The sequence below is a fragment of the Rousettus aegyptiacus genome, unplaced genomic scaffold (assembly GCF_014176215.1).
Source record: "Rousettus aegyptiacus isolate mRouAeg1 unplaced genomic scaffold, mRouAeg1.p scaffold_m13_p_1, whole genome shotgun sequence".
Taxonomy (NCBI): Eukaryota; Metazoa; Chordata; class Mammalia; order Chiroptera; family Pteropodidae; genus Rousettus; species Rousettus aegyptiacus.
In genome coordinates this window covers 13,488,305-13,505,286 of record NW_023416284.1, presented here as the reverse complement: position 1 = coordinate 13,505,286, position 16,982 = coordinate 13,488,305, and positions in this window count along the sequence as shown.

Here is a 16,982-nt window from a genome sequence, read left to right as displayed (position 1 = left end):
CATGAATGAACACACTTAATTTACTCAGAGAAAGATGGATAGACATAATTTTATTAAAACGAGCTCATTTAACATAGTCAGGGTTCACATCATGAGCCAACCACCTGGTGATGTTTTTTTCCCCCCAAATCTGGTTCTTTTCCCAGTCTTTGCTGTCCTCTCTCCACCTTCCAATCAAATCTTAAGCCCAGAGTCATTGGGCTGCAAAAGCTGGATTTTTAAATAGCACCCTCTGCACAGCTGCCGCTCGGGTCAAATGTCTCCGCTGTTCCCCAAGGCGATGGTGTTATTTGTAGAAATGAATTTTGCTAGAGGCTCAACATATGCTTTTTATTTCTTAGAGTAGGTATGTGAGCCTTGGCATTCTTTTTCCTGTCTTTCTAAGTGTTAGAATTTCACTACCATTTTCTCCATTCCTATTGAAACTTGTCTTCAGATCTTGCCCAGTGGAGACCAGAGAGTCTCAGATGAAGATGCTGTTGGAATTTGCAGAGTGACTCAGAAAGGTCAGCCGCCTGCACATCCATCTGGATAACTAAAGAGGAGGAGGAGGAGGAGGAGGAGGGAGATTGCTTGGCACCAATGGGCTGCCCAGCCAATGGGAGTCTGGAGCACTTCTTATATTGTAAAGGGATCCCTTGCCTCAGTTTCCCTGAGACAAAAGGCACTCTTGCATTTAAAATGATGAAATCAATAATTCCATGGAGATGGAGAATCCACCGAAGCTATGATTTTTCCAGGTAAACCTGCCTCTCCTCTCTGGCTCCCTACCTCAGAAAGGACAGCCCACCCACCATTCTCTGCCCGATTGCTCAGATCAGACACCTGGAAGTTGCCCTTGCCACTCTGTCACTCACCCTCATCCAGTCACCGAATCTTGTCGATTTTTCCTCTAAATATACTCTCTCCACGTCCACAGGCAAAGCCCAAATGACCTTTACAGGCCGCCTACTGTAATATCCTCCTCATGCTGCCTCTTTTGATATCTTTTACTTTGTTCTGCACACCAGCGTAGGCTTTCATTTAGATTAGAATCAACTTTATTAAGGTATAATAAAGTTACATACAAGAAAATGTACTCATTTCAAGTGGAGTTTTGGCAATATATATACCAGTGTAAGCAATACTATATCAAGACATAGGAAGTTTTTACCTTTTAGAGGAGTTTTAGGTTCACAGCAAAATCGAGAGGGAGGTACAAAGGTTTCCCATCACCCCTGCCCCTACACATGCTTAGCCTCCCTCCCTCCCATCACATCTCCACCAGAATGGTGCGTTTGTTACCATTGCTCTGCCTACATTCACAGACTGTTATCGCTCACAGTCCATAGTTTACATTAGGGCTTACTCTTTGTGTTGTACATTCTATAGGTTTGGTTTAAGTATAATGACACCTATCCACTATTATAGTATCATACGGAATAGTTTCACTGTCCTAAAATAGTTTCTCTGTGCTCCGCCTGTTCATTCCTTCCTCCCTGTAACCACTGGCAACCACTGGCGACCACAGACCTTTTAACAGCCTCCATAGTTTTGTCTTTTCCAAGTATCATATAGTTGGAATCATATAGCACGTAGCCTTTTCAGATGGGCTTCTTATACTTAGTAACATGCATTTAAGTTTCATCCATGTCTTTTCATGGCTTGATAGCTCATTTCTTTTTAGCGCTAAATAATATTCCATTGTCTGGATGTACCACAGTTTATCCATGTACCTACAGAAATATGTTTTGTTTGCTTCCAAGTTTTGGCAATTATGTCTACAATTGCTATAAAAAAAAAAATCTGTGTGCAGGTTTTTGCGTGGACATGTTTTCAGTTCTTTTGGGTAAATACCAAGGAGCACAACTGCTGGATCGCATGGTAAGGGTATGCTTAGTTTCATAAGAAACTGCTCATCTGTCTTCTAAAGTGGTCGTACCATTTTGCATTTTGACTGGCAATGAACAAGAGTTTCCATTGCTGCACATCCTCACTTGCATTTAGTGGTGATGATGTTTTGGATTTGGGCCATTCTAAAAGGTGCAGTGTGGTATCTCATTGTAATTTTAATTTGCTTTTCCCTGATAACATGTGGAGCATCTTTCACATGCTTAGTTATCATCTGTGAATCTTCTTTGGTAAGTTGTTCGTTAAGGTCTTTGGCCCATTTTTTTAATCAGGTTGTTTGCTTTCTTGTTGTTGAATTTTAAGAGTCCTTTGTGTACTTTGGATACTATTCCTTTATCAGATGTGTCTCGCAGATATTTTCTCCCAGTCTGTGGCTGGTCTTGTCATTCTCTTGATAGCATCTTTCACAGAGTGGGAAACTTTAATTTTAACAAATACAGCTTATCAATTCTTTCTTTCATAGATTGTGCCATAGGTATGGTATCTAAAAAGCTATCACCACACCCAAGGTCATCTAGATTTTCTTCTATTAGTTTCTAGGAGTTATATGATTTTGCATTTTACATTTAGGTCTGTGATCCATTTTGAGCTAATTTTCTGAACACTGTGAGGTCTGTGTCTAGATTAGTTTTTTTTGTTTTTGTTTTTGTTTTTTGGCATGTGGCTGTCCAATTATTCCCGAACCATTTGTTAGAAAGCTATCTTTGCTCCATTGTATGCCTTTACTCCTTTTGTCAAACACCAATTTACTTTACATGGGTCTATTTCTGGGCTCTTTGTTCTGTTCTATTGATCTATTATTCTTTTGCCAAAATCACAGTCTTGATTACTGTAGCTTTATAGTATGTCTTGAAATTGAGTAATGGCAGTCCCCCAATTTTGTTCTCTTTCAATACTGTGTTGGCTATTCCGGGTCTTTTGCCTCTCCCTAGAAACTTTAGAATTGATTTGTCAAAATCCATAAGATAACTTGCTGAGATTTTCATTGGCATTGCATTGAATCTATAGATCAAGTTGGAAAGAAGTGACATCTTGACAATATTGACTCTTCCTGTCCATGAATGTGGCATATCCCTCCATTTTCTTAGTGCTATAATTTCTTTCATCAGTCTTGTACATATTCTATTAGATTTATATGTAAGTATTTTATTTGGGGGGTTTCTAATATAAATGGTATTGTGTTTTTAATTTCAAATTCCACTTGTCATTGATGGTGTATAGAAAGTGATTGACTTTTACGTATTAACCTTATATTCTGTAACCTTATGATAATCACTTACTAGTTCTGGGAGTTTTTTGTTGTTATTATTGATTCTTTCAGAATTTCTAAATAGACAATCATGTCATCTGTGAACAAAAGTAGTTTAATTTCTTTCTTCTCAATCAGTATACATTTTATTTCTTCTTACCTTATTGCATTAGCTAGAAATTCCATTATGATGTTGAAAAGCACTGGTGAGAGGGAATATCCTTGCCCTGTTCCTGAGCTTAATGGGAAAGCTTTGGGTTTCTCGCCATTAAGGATAATGTTAGTTATAGGTTTATTGTAGATGTTCTTTATCAATTTGAGGAAGCTCCCCTCTGTTCTTAATTTGCTGAGTGTTTTTATCATAAATGGGTGTTACATTTTATCAAATGCTTTTCCTCACCTATGTATATGATTATGTAATTTCTCTTCTTTAGCTTGTTGATGTGATAGATTACCTTTATCAGTTTTGAATATTGACCAAGCCCTGCATACATCATGATGTATAATTATTTTCGTGCATTGTTAAATTTGACTTGTTAGTATTTTGTTAGAGGTTTTTGCATCTACATTCATGAGAGATATTGATCTGTAGTTTTCTTTTCTTGTAATATCTTGGTTTTTGGTAGTATACTGCTGGCCTCAAAGAACAGTTAGGAAGCATTTCTTCTTCTATCTTCTGGACAAGATTATAGATACTTGGTATAATTTCTTCCTTAAATATGGTAGAATTCATCAGTGAAACTTTCTGGGCTTGGTGCTTTCTGTTTTAGAAGGTTACTATTTATTAATTTAATTTCTTTACTAGATATAGGCCTATTCAGATTGTCTATTTCTTTTTGTGTGAGTTTTGGCAGATTGTGTCTTTCAAGAAATTGGTTCATTTCATCTAAGTTATCAAATTTGTAGGCATAAAGTTGTTCATAGTATTTCTTTACTATACTTGAGATGTATAGTGATGTCCCTCTTTTATTTCCTATATTAGTAAATTGCGTCCTCACTATTTTTTTCTTAGTCTGGCAAGAGGCTTATTGATTTTATTAATTTTTTTAAAGAACCAGCTTTCGGTTCCATTGATTTTTCTCTATTGCTTTACTCTTTTCAATTTCAGTGATTTCTGAAATTAAAAATTTTAGAAAGTTGAAAGAAATAATTTTTATTATTTCCTTTATCGTACTTATTTTGGAATTAATTTTCTCTTCTTTGTCTCATTTCCTAGGTGGACATTCAGATTATTGATTTTAGATCTTTCTTTTTTTCTAATACTTTTCTTCTTTTCTATAATAACATTATAATATTATACAGTAGATCTTTGAACAATGTGGGGATTTGAGGCACCAATCCCCTGCACAGTCAAAAATTCGTGTGTAACTTTTGACTCCCCTAAAACTTAACTACAGTTGGCCCTTCACATGTGGATTGAAAACTGTTTTTTATCTGCAGCTGGAGTTGAGAAAATACTATTTTTCCTCCATAGTTGGTTGAATCCGTGGATTCAAAACTCATGGATACAAAGGACCGAGTGTATTTATTGGAAAAAATCTGCATATAAGTGGACCCACACAATTTAAACCCATGTTGTTCAAGGGTCAACTATGATTTATATTTTAAATTTTCCTCTAAGGACTGCTTTCATTTTATCTCACACATTTTAATAAGGAGTGTTTTTATCTCATTAGTTCAAAATATTAATAAATTTCTCTTGAGATTTCTTTCTTGACCCATGTGTTATTTATTAGTGTGTTGTTTAATCTCCAAATATTTTGAGATTTCCCAGCTATCTTTCTGGTACTGATTTCTAGTTTAATTCCATTTTGGTCTCAGAGCAGAGATTGTATGGTGTCCATTCTTTTCAACGTGTTGAGTTTTGTTTTATGGCCCAGAATGTGGTCTATCTGGGTGAATATTCCATGTGAGCTTGAGAAGAATGTGTAATCCGCTGTTGTTGGATGAAGTAGTCCATAGATGTCCATTATATCCAGTTGACTGATGGTGCTCTTGACTTCAGCTATATCCTAACTGACTTTCTGCTAGACCTGTTCACTTCTGATAGTTTCCGACTAGAAGAGTGGATCCATCTATTTCTCTTTGTAGAGCTTTTAGTTTGCCTTACATATTTCGATGCTCTATTCTTGAGCACACGCACAGTAAGAATTATTATGTCTTCTTATTGACCCCTTTTTCATTATGTAATGCCCTTATATATCCCTAATAACTTTCCTTGCTTTGAATTCTGCTCTGCCTGAAATTAATAAAGCTACTTCTGTTTCTTTTTTGTTAGCATGGTATGTCTTTCTTTATCCTTTACTTTTAATTTATACATGTCTCTATATTTAAAGTGGGAGTTTTATAGACAACATGTAGTTGGGTCTTGTCTTTTGATTCACTCTGAGAATTAAAGAGAAAACTTTATTGAGTATTGAGTTAAGGTATACTACTTGATGAGTTTGGAGAGAAGTGTATATCTGTGAAACTGCCAACACAATCAATGCCATACACACGTTTATGACTTCCAAAAGTTTTCCTATTATTATTATTTATTATGTCATAAAAACACTTAAGAGCTATACTCTTAGCAAATTTTTAAGTATATAATACATTATTGTTAGCTGACGATGTACCGTAGACATTCGGGACTTATTAATCTTGCATAACTGAAACTTTGTACCTTTGACCAATACCTCCCAGATTACCTTCTCCCCAGGTCCCTGGCAAGCACTGCTCGCCTCTCTGCTTCTATGAGTCTGATTATTTAGATGCCACATATAAGCAGGATCATGTAGCATTTGTCTTTCTGCGTCTGCCAGGCATTTCACTTAGTCTCATATCCTCTAGGGTCATCCATGTTTTTTACAAATGATAGGATTTCCTTCTTTTTAAAAACAGAGTAATATTCCATTGCATGTATCTACCACCTCTTGTTTATCATTCATCTGTTGATGAGCATTCAGATGTTTCCATGTACTGTGAATAATGACTCCACGAACTTGGGAGTGCAGGGATCTCTTCAAGACCCTGATTTCAGTTCTTTTGAATATATACCCAGCAGTGGGATTGCTAGATTATAGTTTTATTTAAAATTTTTTTTAAGAACCACCATACTGTTTTCCATAGTATGGTGGCTGCAATTTACATTTGCCCCAAGAGTGTGCGAGGGTTTCCTTTTCTCCACATCCCCACCAACGCTACTCTCTGTTGTCGTTATTGTTAGATAATACCCATCTTAACAGGTATGAGTAGATATCTAACTGTGGTTTCAATGTGTATTTCCCTGATAATTAGTGATGTTGAGCGCCTTTTCATATAGCTGTTCAACATTTTCATATCTTCTTTGGAAACGTGTGTACTGAGTTCCTTTGTCTATTTTTAAATCAGGTTCTTTATTTTTACTACGGAGTCGTAGGAGTTCCTCATGTATTTTAGGCATTAGCACCTTACCATATACAGGGTTTGCAAATATTTTCTTCCATGCCATAGGCTGCCTTTTCATTTTGCTGTTTCTTTTGCCGTGCAGAAGCTTTTTAGTTTGATGCAACCCCACTTGTTTATGTTTGCTATTGTCTGTGCTTTTGGTATCATAGCTAGGAAATCATTGCCAAGACCAATATCGATAAACTTTTTACTTATTTTTTCCTAAGATTTTTATGGTTTCAGGTCTCACATTTAAGTCTTTCATTCATTTGAGTTGATTCTTGTGTATAATGTAAGATGAGGGTTCAGTTGTATTCTTGTGCATGTGGATATCCAGTTTCTCCAATGCTATTTATTAAAGAGACTATCATTTCTCCATTTTGGATTCTTGGCATCCCTATCGAGGAGCAGTTGACTGTATATGTGTGTTTATTTCTGGGTTCTCTTCATTGGTCTGTCTGTTTTATGCCAGTACCATACTGTTTGATTACTGTAGCTTTGTAATATATTTTGAAATCAAGAAGTGTGATACCACTGGTTGTTCTTTGGGCACTTTTTCCATATGAGTTTTAAGATTGCTTTCTATTTCTGTAAAAAAAAATGCCATTGGGATTTTGATAGAGATTGCATTGACTCTGTAGATTACTGAGTACAGTATAGAACTTTTAACAATTTTGATTTTTCCAATCCATGAACACAAAATGTCTTCCCATTTACTTGTATATGCTTTAATTTCTCTTATCAGTGTTTTATAGTTTTCAATGTGTAAGTCTTTCACTTCTTTGTTAAATTTATGCCTAAGTAGTTTATTCTTTTCGATGCTCTTGTAAATGGGGTTGCTATCTTAATTTCCTTTTCAAATAGTTTGTTTTTAGCATATAGAAATACAGCCAGTTTTTGTTTGTTGTGACGCTCTCTTTTAATTAGTGCATTTAGGTCATTGATATTCAGAGTTACTATTAATAAATTTGGATATATCTTTCATATTTATTACTGTTTTCCATTTGTTGTACTGAACAAGTTCACCTTCAAATAACAATATACCGTTTCACGAGCAAGTCCCTAATAATAACAAAGTAATCCTAATTCCTCCATACTGTCCCTTGTATTATTGCTGTCATTTATTTCATTTATACATAAACATACATAAGAATATGTATATGTATATATATAGTATGTAACCAATATATTGTTACTATTGGTATTTTGAACAGACTATTATCCGTTAAGCATAAGAAAAAGAAAAGTCTTTATTTTATTTTCGCTTATTCTTTCTTCAGTGTTCTTTCTTTTTTATGTATATCAATATTCTGACCTATATAATTTTTCTTTACTATAAAAAACTTCTTTTAACATTTCTTGTAAGCCAGATCTACTGGTAACCAATTTCTTAAAGTTTTGCTTGTCTGAGAAGGTCTGTATTTTTCTTTCACTTTCAAAGAATAATACTGCAGAGTACGTAATTCGAGCTTGATTTTTTTTTTCTGTCGACACTAAATATTTCACTCCACTCTTTCCTTGCTTCTGAGGAGAAGTCGGATGTAATTCTTATCTTTGCTTCTCTATAAGTAACATTTTTTTTTCTCCTCTTACTTTCAAGACTTTTTCTTCACCTTTGATTTCTGAAGCTTAAATATGATATGCCTTGGTGTAGCTCTGTTTTGTTTTTGTTTTTCCCTTTACTTCTCTTTGCTTTTCAATTTGGGAGGTTTCTACTGAGATAGTCTCAGCTCTGAAATTCTTTTGTCAGTCATATCCAGTCTATTAATACGTCTATCAAACTCAGTTTTCATTTCTGTTACAGTGTTTTTGATCTCCAGCATTTTTTCCTCTGGTTCTTTTTTATAATTTCTATCTCCGTTTACATTGCCCATTGTCACTGAATGCTGCCTACTTTGTCCATTGGCATATTAGTCATAGTTGTTTTAGATTCCCTGTCTGATGATTCCAACATCCCTGCCATACTGAGTCTGGTTCTGATGCTGGCTTGTCTCTTCAAACTGTGTTTTCTGCCTTTTAGTATTCCATGTAATTTTTGTTGTTGTTGTTGAAAGGAGTACAAAATGTACCGGGTCAAAGGAACTGTTGTAAAAATGCCTTTAGTGATGGGCAGTGAGGTGTTCGGAGAGGAAGGTTTTTATAGTCCTATGATTAGTTAAGAGTCTCTTGGTGAGCCTGTGCCTATGGATTGTGAACTTCACAAGTGCCTCTCATCACCTCACCCGCTTAGGTGAAATGGGATGGCTAGAGTGGGCTGGAGTTGGGCATTTTTTTTATCCCCCAGGTCAATTAGGCGCTGATCAAACTAACTCTACCAGGTTAGAATCTGGTTTAATAGTTTCTTATGAGGACAAACTTTAATTCTTAAGAAGAACAGAATGCTCTGGTTTATTTTGAAATGATTTCTTTGCCCCTCCCTCTGCCAGAAGCACTCTGATATTCACTGTGAGAACTCAAAGTGGTAAAACTCACAAAAGAGTGCTCCCCCACCACCAATGACTCGGTCCCTCTGGAGTTTTTAACTCTCAGACTCATGGGCACTGAGCCTCCAGCAACTTATCAATTACAGTTCAGGCTTCCCTGTCCCTGGGCTGGTTCCTGCTGAGGTTCTGCTCCTGGGTTTCTGCCCAGGTAAGTTGTGATTCTCTGTTTTCAATTTGGGGCAGGGGGAGGAATAGTTTGCCCTGTGACCTCACTTCTCCGAGAGATCTAAGAAGAGCTGTTGATTTTTCAGTTTGTTTAGCTTTTTACTTGTGAGGATGAAGTGTGACTTATAATCTTGTTACATGCTTGACTGGAAACCAGAAGTCCTATCCTAGAACATTTTCATCACCTGAAAAAGTTTTCTCACACCCTTTGCCTGTTCAACTACCCCCATACCCTGTCCCCCATCAACCGTTGATCTACTTCCTGTCAGTACAGATAAATTTTGTCTGTTCTAGAATTTCATAAATTAAAATTATATAATATGTTATATTTTGTAGTTATAGCAGAAATAGAAATTTTGACTTATTTTTTATGCTATTAAAATAAAACTAAAAAGCTACTCAAAAAACTCTATAAGAGAGTTTTGGTGTATCAGGATGCTTTGGGCTGCAAAGAATAAAAAAAGAAGTCTGTCTAAACCAATTTTAAGAATAATAAATTTATTATTTCATATGACAAGGAGCCCAAAAGAAAGATAATTCAGGCACCAGTTAACTGCACCCTCCATTAAGTCATCAAAGTCAAGTTTCTTTATATCTTCCCACTTTTCCATCCTCAGTGCATCAGACTGAAACACAGACTAGCTTCCTTGGATTCAAGACAGGTGCAGCAGCCCCAGGCTTTACATTATTATCACGACTACATTCACAGGCAGAATGTTTGTTTCTGTGTTTCCGATTTTGTCATCCTCTACTATATACTCACTCATCTGCTTCATTGCATCATATATTTAGACGTAAGCTAATCACTGACAAGGAAAAGGGGCCCACTATGTTTGCCATAGGCCGAATCTGGGTCACTCTCCAACTCACTCTGTAAGGCTGGGGATAGGCCCTCCTGAAGTGTGTGACCAAGTACAGAAAAACAGAGGACTGGGGAAGCGATTTACAGAAGAGGAAACCAGAAAAACAGAATGACTAACAAACCTATAAAGAGATGTTTAACCTTATTTAAAATCAGAGAAATGCAAAATAAAGTAAGAAATAGATACTACTTTACATCCAAAGATAAAATATAAGATAATACCAAACTGCCACAGATGTGGGGAAACCATAACTCTTACGTGCCGACAGGGGAAGTAAACATTAATACAGTCATTTTGGAGAGCAATTTGAATGTATTTAGTGGTAGATAGTATGTATATCACTTTATACTGCAAATCCTGTCTTGTGCATAAACCTCAGAGAAATTCTTTGAGTATGCAAAGAGAGATGTTCATTGAAGCCTTGTTTATAAGAACAGAGCTGGAAATAAATGTTCTTCAATAAGAAATTACTAAATAAAATATAATATTGTATAAATGATGAAATGTAATGCAACAGTCAGAAAAAGAGATTTAGACCTACATTAATCAATATGAATAGACCTCAAAGAAGCGGAATGAGATATGTAGCAATGTATCACTTACGTACATTACATATACACACATAATAGCATATGTTGTTTATATAAATGTCTATAGACGCATTTAAAATGTAAAATATATTTATAAGTATAACTAAAGTGGACAGAGAACCTGAGAACAGTGGGAAAGGGGAATGAAACTGGGCATAGAAGACGAACAGGACAAATTAAATTAAAACAGAAAAATAGCAGTAAGAAAAATAGAAATAAATAATAAGCGTGTGCCTACTTGGGGGCAAGATCGAAGCTCTTTAAGTATAGATTTGGACTGGATTCACCTTTCACGCCACAAAACACCCAGTGTTACAAATAATTGGGTGTTCCATACTGTTCCTGGACGGAATGGCTGATGATTCCCTGAACAGAAAATCGCTGAGTCTGGTGTGCTGCAGCGTGAATCTGTGTGGAGATTCATACGCGTATCTTCTCCTTTGGGGTTTGCATCATTTGCCTCCAACTGTTTAATCTCATCAAGCAGCGCACTCACAATTTCAAGTTATTTCTTGTGAGGCCATTACCACGGCTGAGGTTTTTTGTTGTTGTTGTTGCGGTATCTCTAAAGCATCTCTTTCCCCGTGGGTTTTGAGCCATCCTGCGATAAAGGAGGTACTTAAGATTTCAATAACAACAAAAACAGATTAACTAAAGGTTTGCCTTTCATGTTGAGTATATTTCTGTTCAACTTTCAGGCTCTGCACTACAAAGAGTCTTTATTTAGTTTCAGCGGATTGAAAATGAGGCCGAGGTACTGGATGAAAAGTGTTTGTTCTCTCTGCAGCTAATTTCCAAGTGTGGAAGTCTCTCCCCACTCCGATAGCCACGTGGCTTCACTCATGTGTCTGCTCAAATGTCATTTTTTGGAGAGGTTGTCACAATGTAAAATGACATCTCCATTATTTCCTACCTCCTTTATTCTGCTTTATTTTTCTTCCTGGCACTTATTATTATATCATATTCTATGTTTATTTGTTTATTATCTGTCTGTCCACACTATACTGTGAGCTCCAGGAGAACAAGATCTGGTCCCCTTTGTTCACCCCCTAACCCCACACTGGGAAAAGTGCCTGGAACAGAGAAGGCGCTCACTAAAGGTGCACTGACTGCATGAATGAGGGATTTTCTGCTGCGTTTCATAAAAACCTCCCCTTTATACTTCTATTCAGTTTAGTATATTTCTTATAATTAACTCTAGAAGCATTTCTCCCTTTTGCTGTTAATCTTTTCACTCAGTCTATACATTTCTTCATCCGATATTTATTGAGCTCCTACTGTGTGCCAGGCACCGTGCTAAGTACCGGGTGAAGTCCATGGCAAATGAGACAATCCTTGCCTCATAGATTTTGTTTTTGTTTTCATTAATGACAGTACCCCAAGTTGCTAAAATTTGCGTACACTTATTAAAAGTTTACTCTGTGCCCAGCAAAGAGTGAATCTCGTTATATCCATTTTCTTTTTCAAACCTCACAACAATCCTATGGAGTTGATATTATTAGGGTGTCTCAAAAGTTCTTTTCCAGAAGCATACAGTTTGTGGGTAATAAAGAAAACAAGACCATTATTTTATCAAAGCCAGATAGAGGCTTCAGAGAGCAGTGCACAGGGCACAGCTACTCGGTACAGGTGCAGAACCCCTGCAAAGACCCCTCCACTCCCCCCCACCTGTCCCCCAGGGGCTCCTGATGCTCTTTTCCCATTAAGCGCACCTTTGCCTTCAACTTTACAGATTTGTTTAGCTATGATCTTATCCCTCAAGGCTTTTATCCAGAAGAAACGCAGATTTACGCAGACACAGAGCTTTAAGACATAGTTGAACATGATGCATAACACGTTTATATACGATCACCTTTTCCATCTATACCCAGCACTGCCCCTTGGTGCGAACAGACTTTTGAGAAACCTTAGTACGTTTTCTGTCACCTCAGAGGAAATTGACAGAGAGGTTAGGAAACTTAACTCAATGTGAGTAAGTAGCTGATTCAGGATTCCTATCCAGGTCTGTCTCCCAAACCCGTGTTTTCATCCACTGAGCCCCCTCCGACGGACCATTTTTACCCACCGAGGCCTCTGTCAACTTCCCTTGCATATTTTTTTCTGAGGGCAGGGTCGCTAATCTTGGAGATAGGACATTCTGGATCTCAGTCTTGACTCTGCCCCAAGTTTACCGTGTGACCTTTGGCTGTGTCTTCCCCTCTGTGACCTTCAGGTTCCTCACCTGCAAGATGAAAGGGGGAAAGATGAGCATTTTACACATCTTTAAAAATATCTCCTTTCTTCAAATGACATCACATAGACATAAAAGAGGTGGACATGGAGCTTCTCTAGATGAATCTGGAGTCGGGGATTCCGAGCTCTGCCTGTGTGGTCCTCCCCCAACACGATGGAGGGTCATGGATGGGCTTCTGGGAACTTCCAAAATTGGGTGCTGAGTTGTGTTCGTGTGCACTCATGTGCATGGTTATATTTTCCGTCAGTCTCAAAGGAGTCCATCCATGAGCCCCTTTTAAAAGTAATGATGATGATGACGACGACGATTACGACATCGGTCCTAGCTGACGTGCACCGGGGACCACACTAAACACGTTGTATGCATTTACCTGTTTCATCCTTACAGCAACCTGATGAGCGGGGAGTAATGAGAAAATCTCCACTTTGAAGATGACAAAACAGAGGAAAGAGAGGGTAAGTCGGTTGCAGAAGGTTGTACAGCTAACACATGCGTTTCTTAACATCTAGATTTTCATAAGGGCAACCAACCTACTCTCTCTGGTTACATTTCAGAAAACTTGACATTGTCTCCTACGGGCTACTGTTTTCATTAACAACAATGTTTTGCACTCCGGTCATTTTACTTTTTCCCCAGGCCTTGACTGGGACACATCTTATACAGCTCTGATTTCCTCTGTCCTGTCTATCTTGACCTCTGCCCTTCTCTGGGCACTAGGACAGTATTTTGCAAAAGCCGGTCTGGGGACCTCACACTGGGATCACCTTGGGATCACCTCTGATCTGAATCAGGGTCTCTGTGTGTGCATTTTTCACAAATTTGAGTGTACGGAGATCGGAAGTTTCTGATTTTGAAATCCCACCACTTGACTTTCCAAGGAATCCCTTGTAGAGAGGGTGTGGGTCTGAAAGGTGGATTAACAGGAGGGGAGGGAGCTAACGTTATCCAGCTCTGCACTGAGCTTTGAGCTAAACACCGTATTTGCTCTCCGAGGGCAGGGACTTGGTCTTGATGAATTCCTACTGATATAATAAATTATCTTTGGCACACAATAGACCAAACATTATTTATCGAAGAAGTGACTGACTGACTCAATGAATGAATGAATAGCTGGTAGGGTTTTAAGCAGGGAGATCATAATCTTAATTTTAGAGTGACCACTCTAGCCATAGAATTGCAAATGGATCACAATGAGATATGACTGCAGGCTGCTGAGCAGTCTGCTGGAGGCTACCATGGTGCCCATTCTTGAGGTGATAGTGGCTTTGGCCAGGGTGGTAGTGAGGGGTGGTGGAAGAAGTGGGGGAAGAGAGAGGCTTGTGGGGGCAATAGCAGGACTTGATGATCAAGGTGGCTGAGGGACAGGCGGGAATGAAAGATGGCCTCCATAGTTTTGACTTGGCCAACTGGTTGCTTGTCATGCCATTTAGAGCTTGCGGCTGTCACCAGCTCACAGCCAGAGGTGAAACCTCAAGCCCATGAGTGACTGCAGAAGACATTGACTAAAGACCCACATTTCCTTCAAATTCACCTCTATCTTCCCCTAGGGAGGAGAGTGGGGGGACGACTCCCAGTAAGAAGGGGAGGGCACCTGCAGTGAGCGGCTGCTGGGCATAGGTTATGTCAGCAATTTCAGCAATGCGGGCATTTCAGATCCTGGCATTTGCACAAGCGATGCTCCCTTAGGGCCCTGGAAGAAATATCATCCAATAACCAGCAAATACTGCTGGTCTCCCAGAGATGCAGTGCTGCCAATGACCTTGGTGGTAATGACCTTCAGAGGAAGATCCAAGTGGGCACAAAGCCAGTCGGAAGAAACTCTCCCACCCAGGGGCTGTGGCCACATGGGCTTCACAGCGCATGGCTGTCCGCCCCGCCTCTCTGGCCTGCTAGCAATTAGAATTCTTCTCTGGTATCGAGCACATCAAGATGGAACAAGCAGAGATTTGCCGAAGATCTGCCTTTCGCCGGCACCCCAGCCTTTATTCTGGTGACCCCCAGGACACAATATATACCAGGCCTCCATTCAGTTACCCAATGGCAAATTAAATCCACGTTCACAACAGCACAAAAGCCCAACCTGAGCCGGTCTCCAAGACAGAGTCTCTCTGTAGGTGCCATTGATTCGGGTCCTGCTTGGCAGTGAAGGCAAGCAGTGATTCCCTTATGACACGAGAACCTCTTTGGCTCAGCTACTTCTTAATCACAGGGGTAGCCATCCCACTGGAGGGGACTTGCTGCCCTGCACAGGTCCAGGGCAATGTGGGAAGCATTTGGTCCATTGTGGTCTTCTTGTCGTGGGCCCTGAGGGGAATGGCACGATTTTTGTCTGCACGAGGCTTTGGCACACGGTGTTCCTTCAGCCTGAAAGGCCTTTCCTGTGCCTTCTTTACCTGGCCATCTGTCTTTGTCCTGAAGGGATCAGATCGACTCTCACTTCCTACAGCAGTACCTTTCTGCCACTCCCACCTGCTCTCCAGGTGTCCCTCCTCTGGCTCCCACAGGCTCTCGCTCCCCACCGCTGGTGCTAATCAAACTGGCGTCTCTGGGTATCTGCTTGCCTTTCTATCCTGTGTAACTAACACAGTGTCCAGCATGTAGAGAAACCCTGGGAAATATTTGTGGAAGGAATCAAATAAATTTACAATATCGTACTGGCAACTAAGAACCAGAATATTTAAATTCCATAAATGACCTCAGAAGCAGTAGGATTCCTTTGTACCAACTGCCATGGGAGAAATCAGGATTGGAGATCGAGAACCGGGCGCTCGCCTGCCATCTGATACTGATTTCTCTCTCTTCTTTTGACACTAGAATCACAAACTCTAGTTCGACCACCTGGGGTCGAGACTGCCCAGTGGCTCATCTGCCGTGTGGCCTGGAGCAAGGCAGTCCCCCTCTGGGCGTCGGTGTTCTACTTCATGAAGGTTAAGTGGTTGGACTACATACACAAAGCTAAGACACATGCTTTTAGGTATTTACAAGTGCCGGGCACCGTTCTAAGTGCTGTACATGCATTATCTCATTTAACCTTTATAACAACCCTACCACATGGGAAGTAGTCTCCTATATTCTTAATGGGGAAAACAAAGCGCAGAAAGGTTAAATAACTTGCCTCAAGTATCACAGCCAGTAACAGGTGGAGCTGGAGCTTTCACCCAACAATCTGAACCCAGAGCCCGCCTCTTAACCCTAAAAGCCGAATTGCCCTCATTGGATAATTTATAAGACCCATTCCTGCTTTATAATCGAAACTCTATTATTCTCCTTTTGAGGATATTTACAGTCGGTGCCTTCATGGCTCATTTTTAACGGGCTGCTTCTTGGAAAAAACTAAGGAATTCAGCTTTTTTTTTTTTTTTTTTTTTTTTTTAACAGAGGAAACTGATGAGGGCAAAGATTCATGAGTTGGGCAAACCTGGGTTGGAATTGAGGCCCCACTGTTTGCCTGCTGCACAAAATAAGTAGTTCCTCCATCTCTTGGTGAAAGTGGAGATAGTTCCAGAATCTTCCTCCTTGGTGCCTGTAAGGACGAAATAATACAGATGGGGTTGCCAGATTGAGTAAATAAAAATAGAGGATGCTCAGTTAAATTTGAATTCCAGATAAGCAAGGAATAAGTTTTTTATAGCGTAAGTTCCACGCAATATTTGGGACATATGCTAATAAATTATTTCTTGTTGCTCTGGAATTTAAATTTAACTGGATGTCATATTTTATCTGACAACCTTACATGCAGGGGAAGCACTTAGCATAGCACCTATCCCATCGGAAATGCTTAATCAACTTTAGAAAGATCTCTGCTGAAACCTACTACTTTGCATTTCCTGGGGACTGTGGTTAAAATCTGCATTCACCTGTGTTGGGATGCACCTGACTGGTAATAACTGTTAACCCCTGATCAACCATGTGGCTCCATTGTCTGGATTTGAGAGGACTCACCTAGGATTTCAGTAGGGGCGGCTTGAAAGGGCCTTTCTGAAATGCAAGCTGATGTGAATGAGGAGCCTCCGCACCCCTCACCAGAACGACAGAATCTGCAGGTCTCAGGTCAGCAATCCTGAGTCAGTTCCTACACTGGCCAGGCTCACTCCAGCCGGT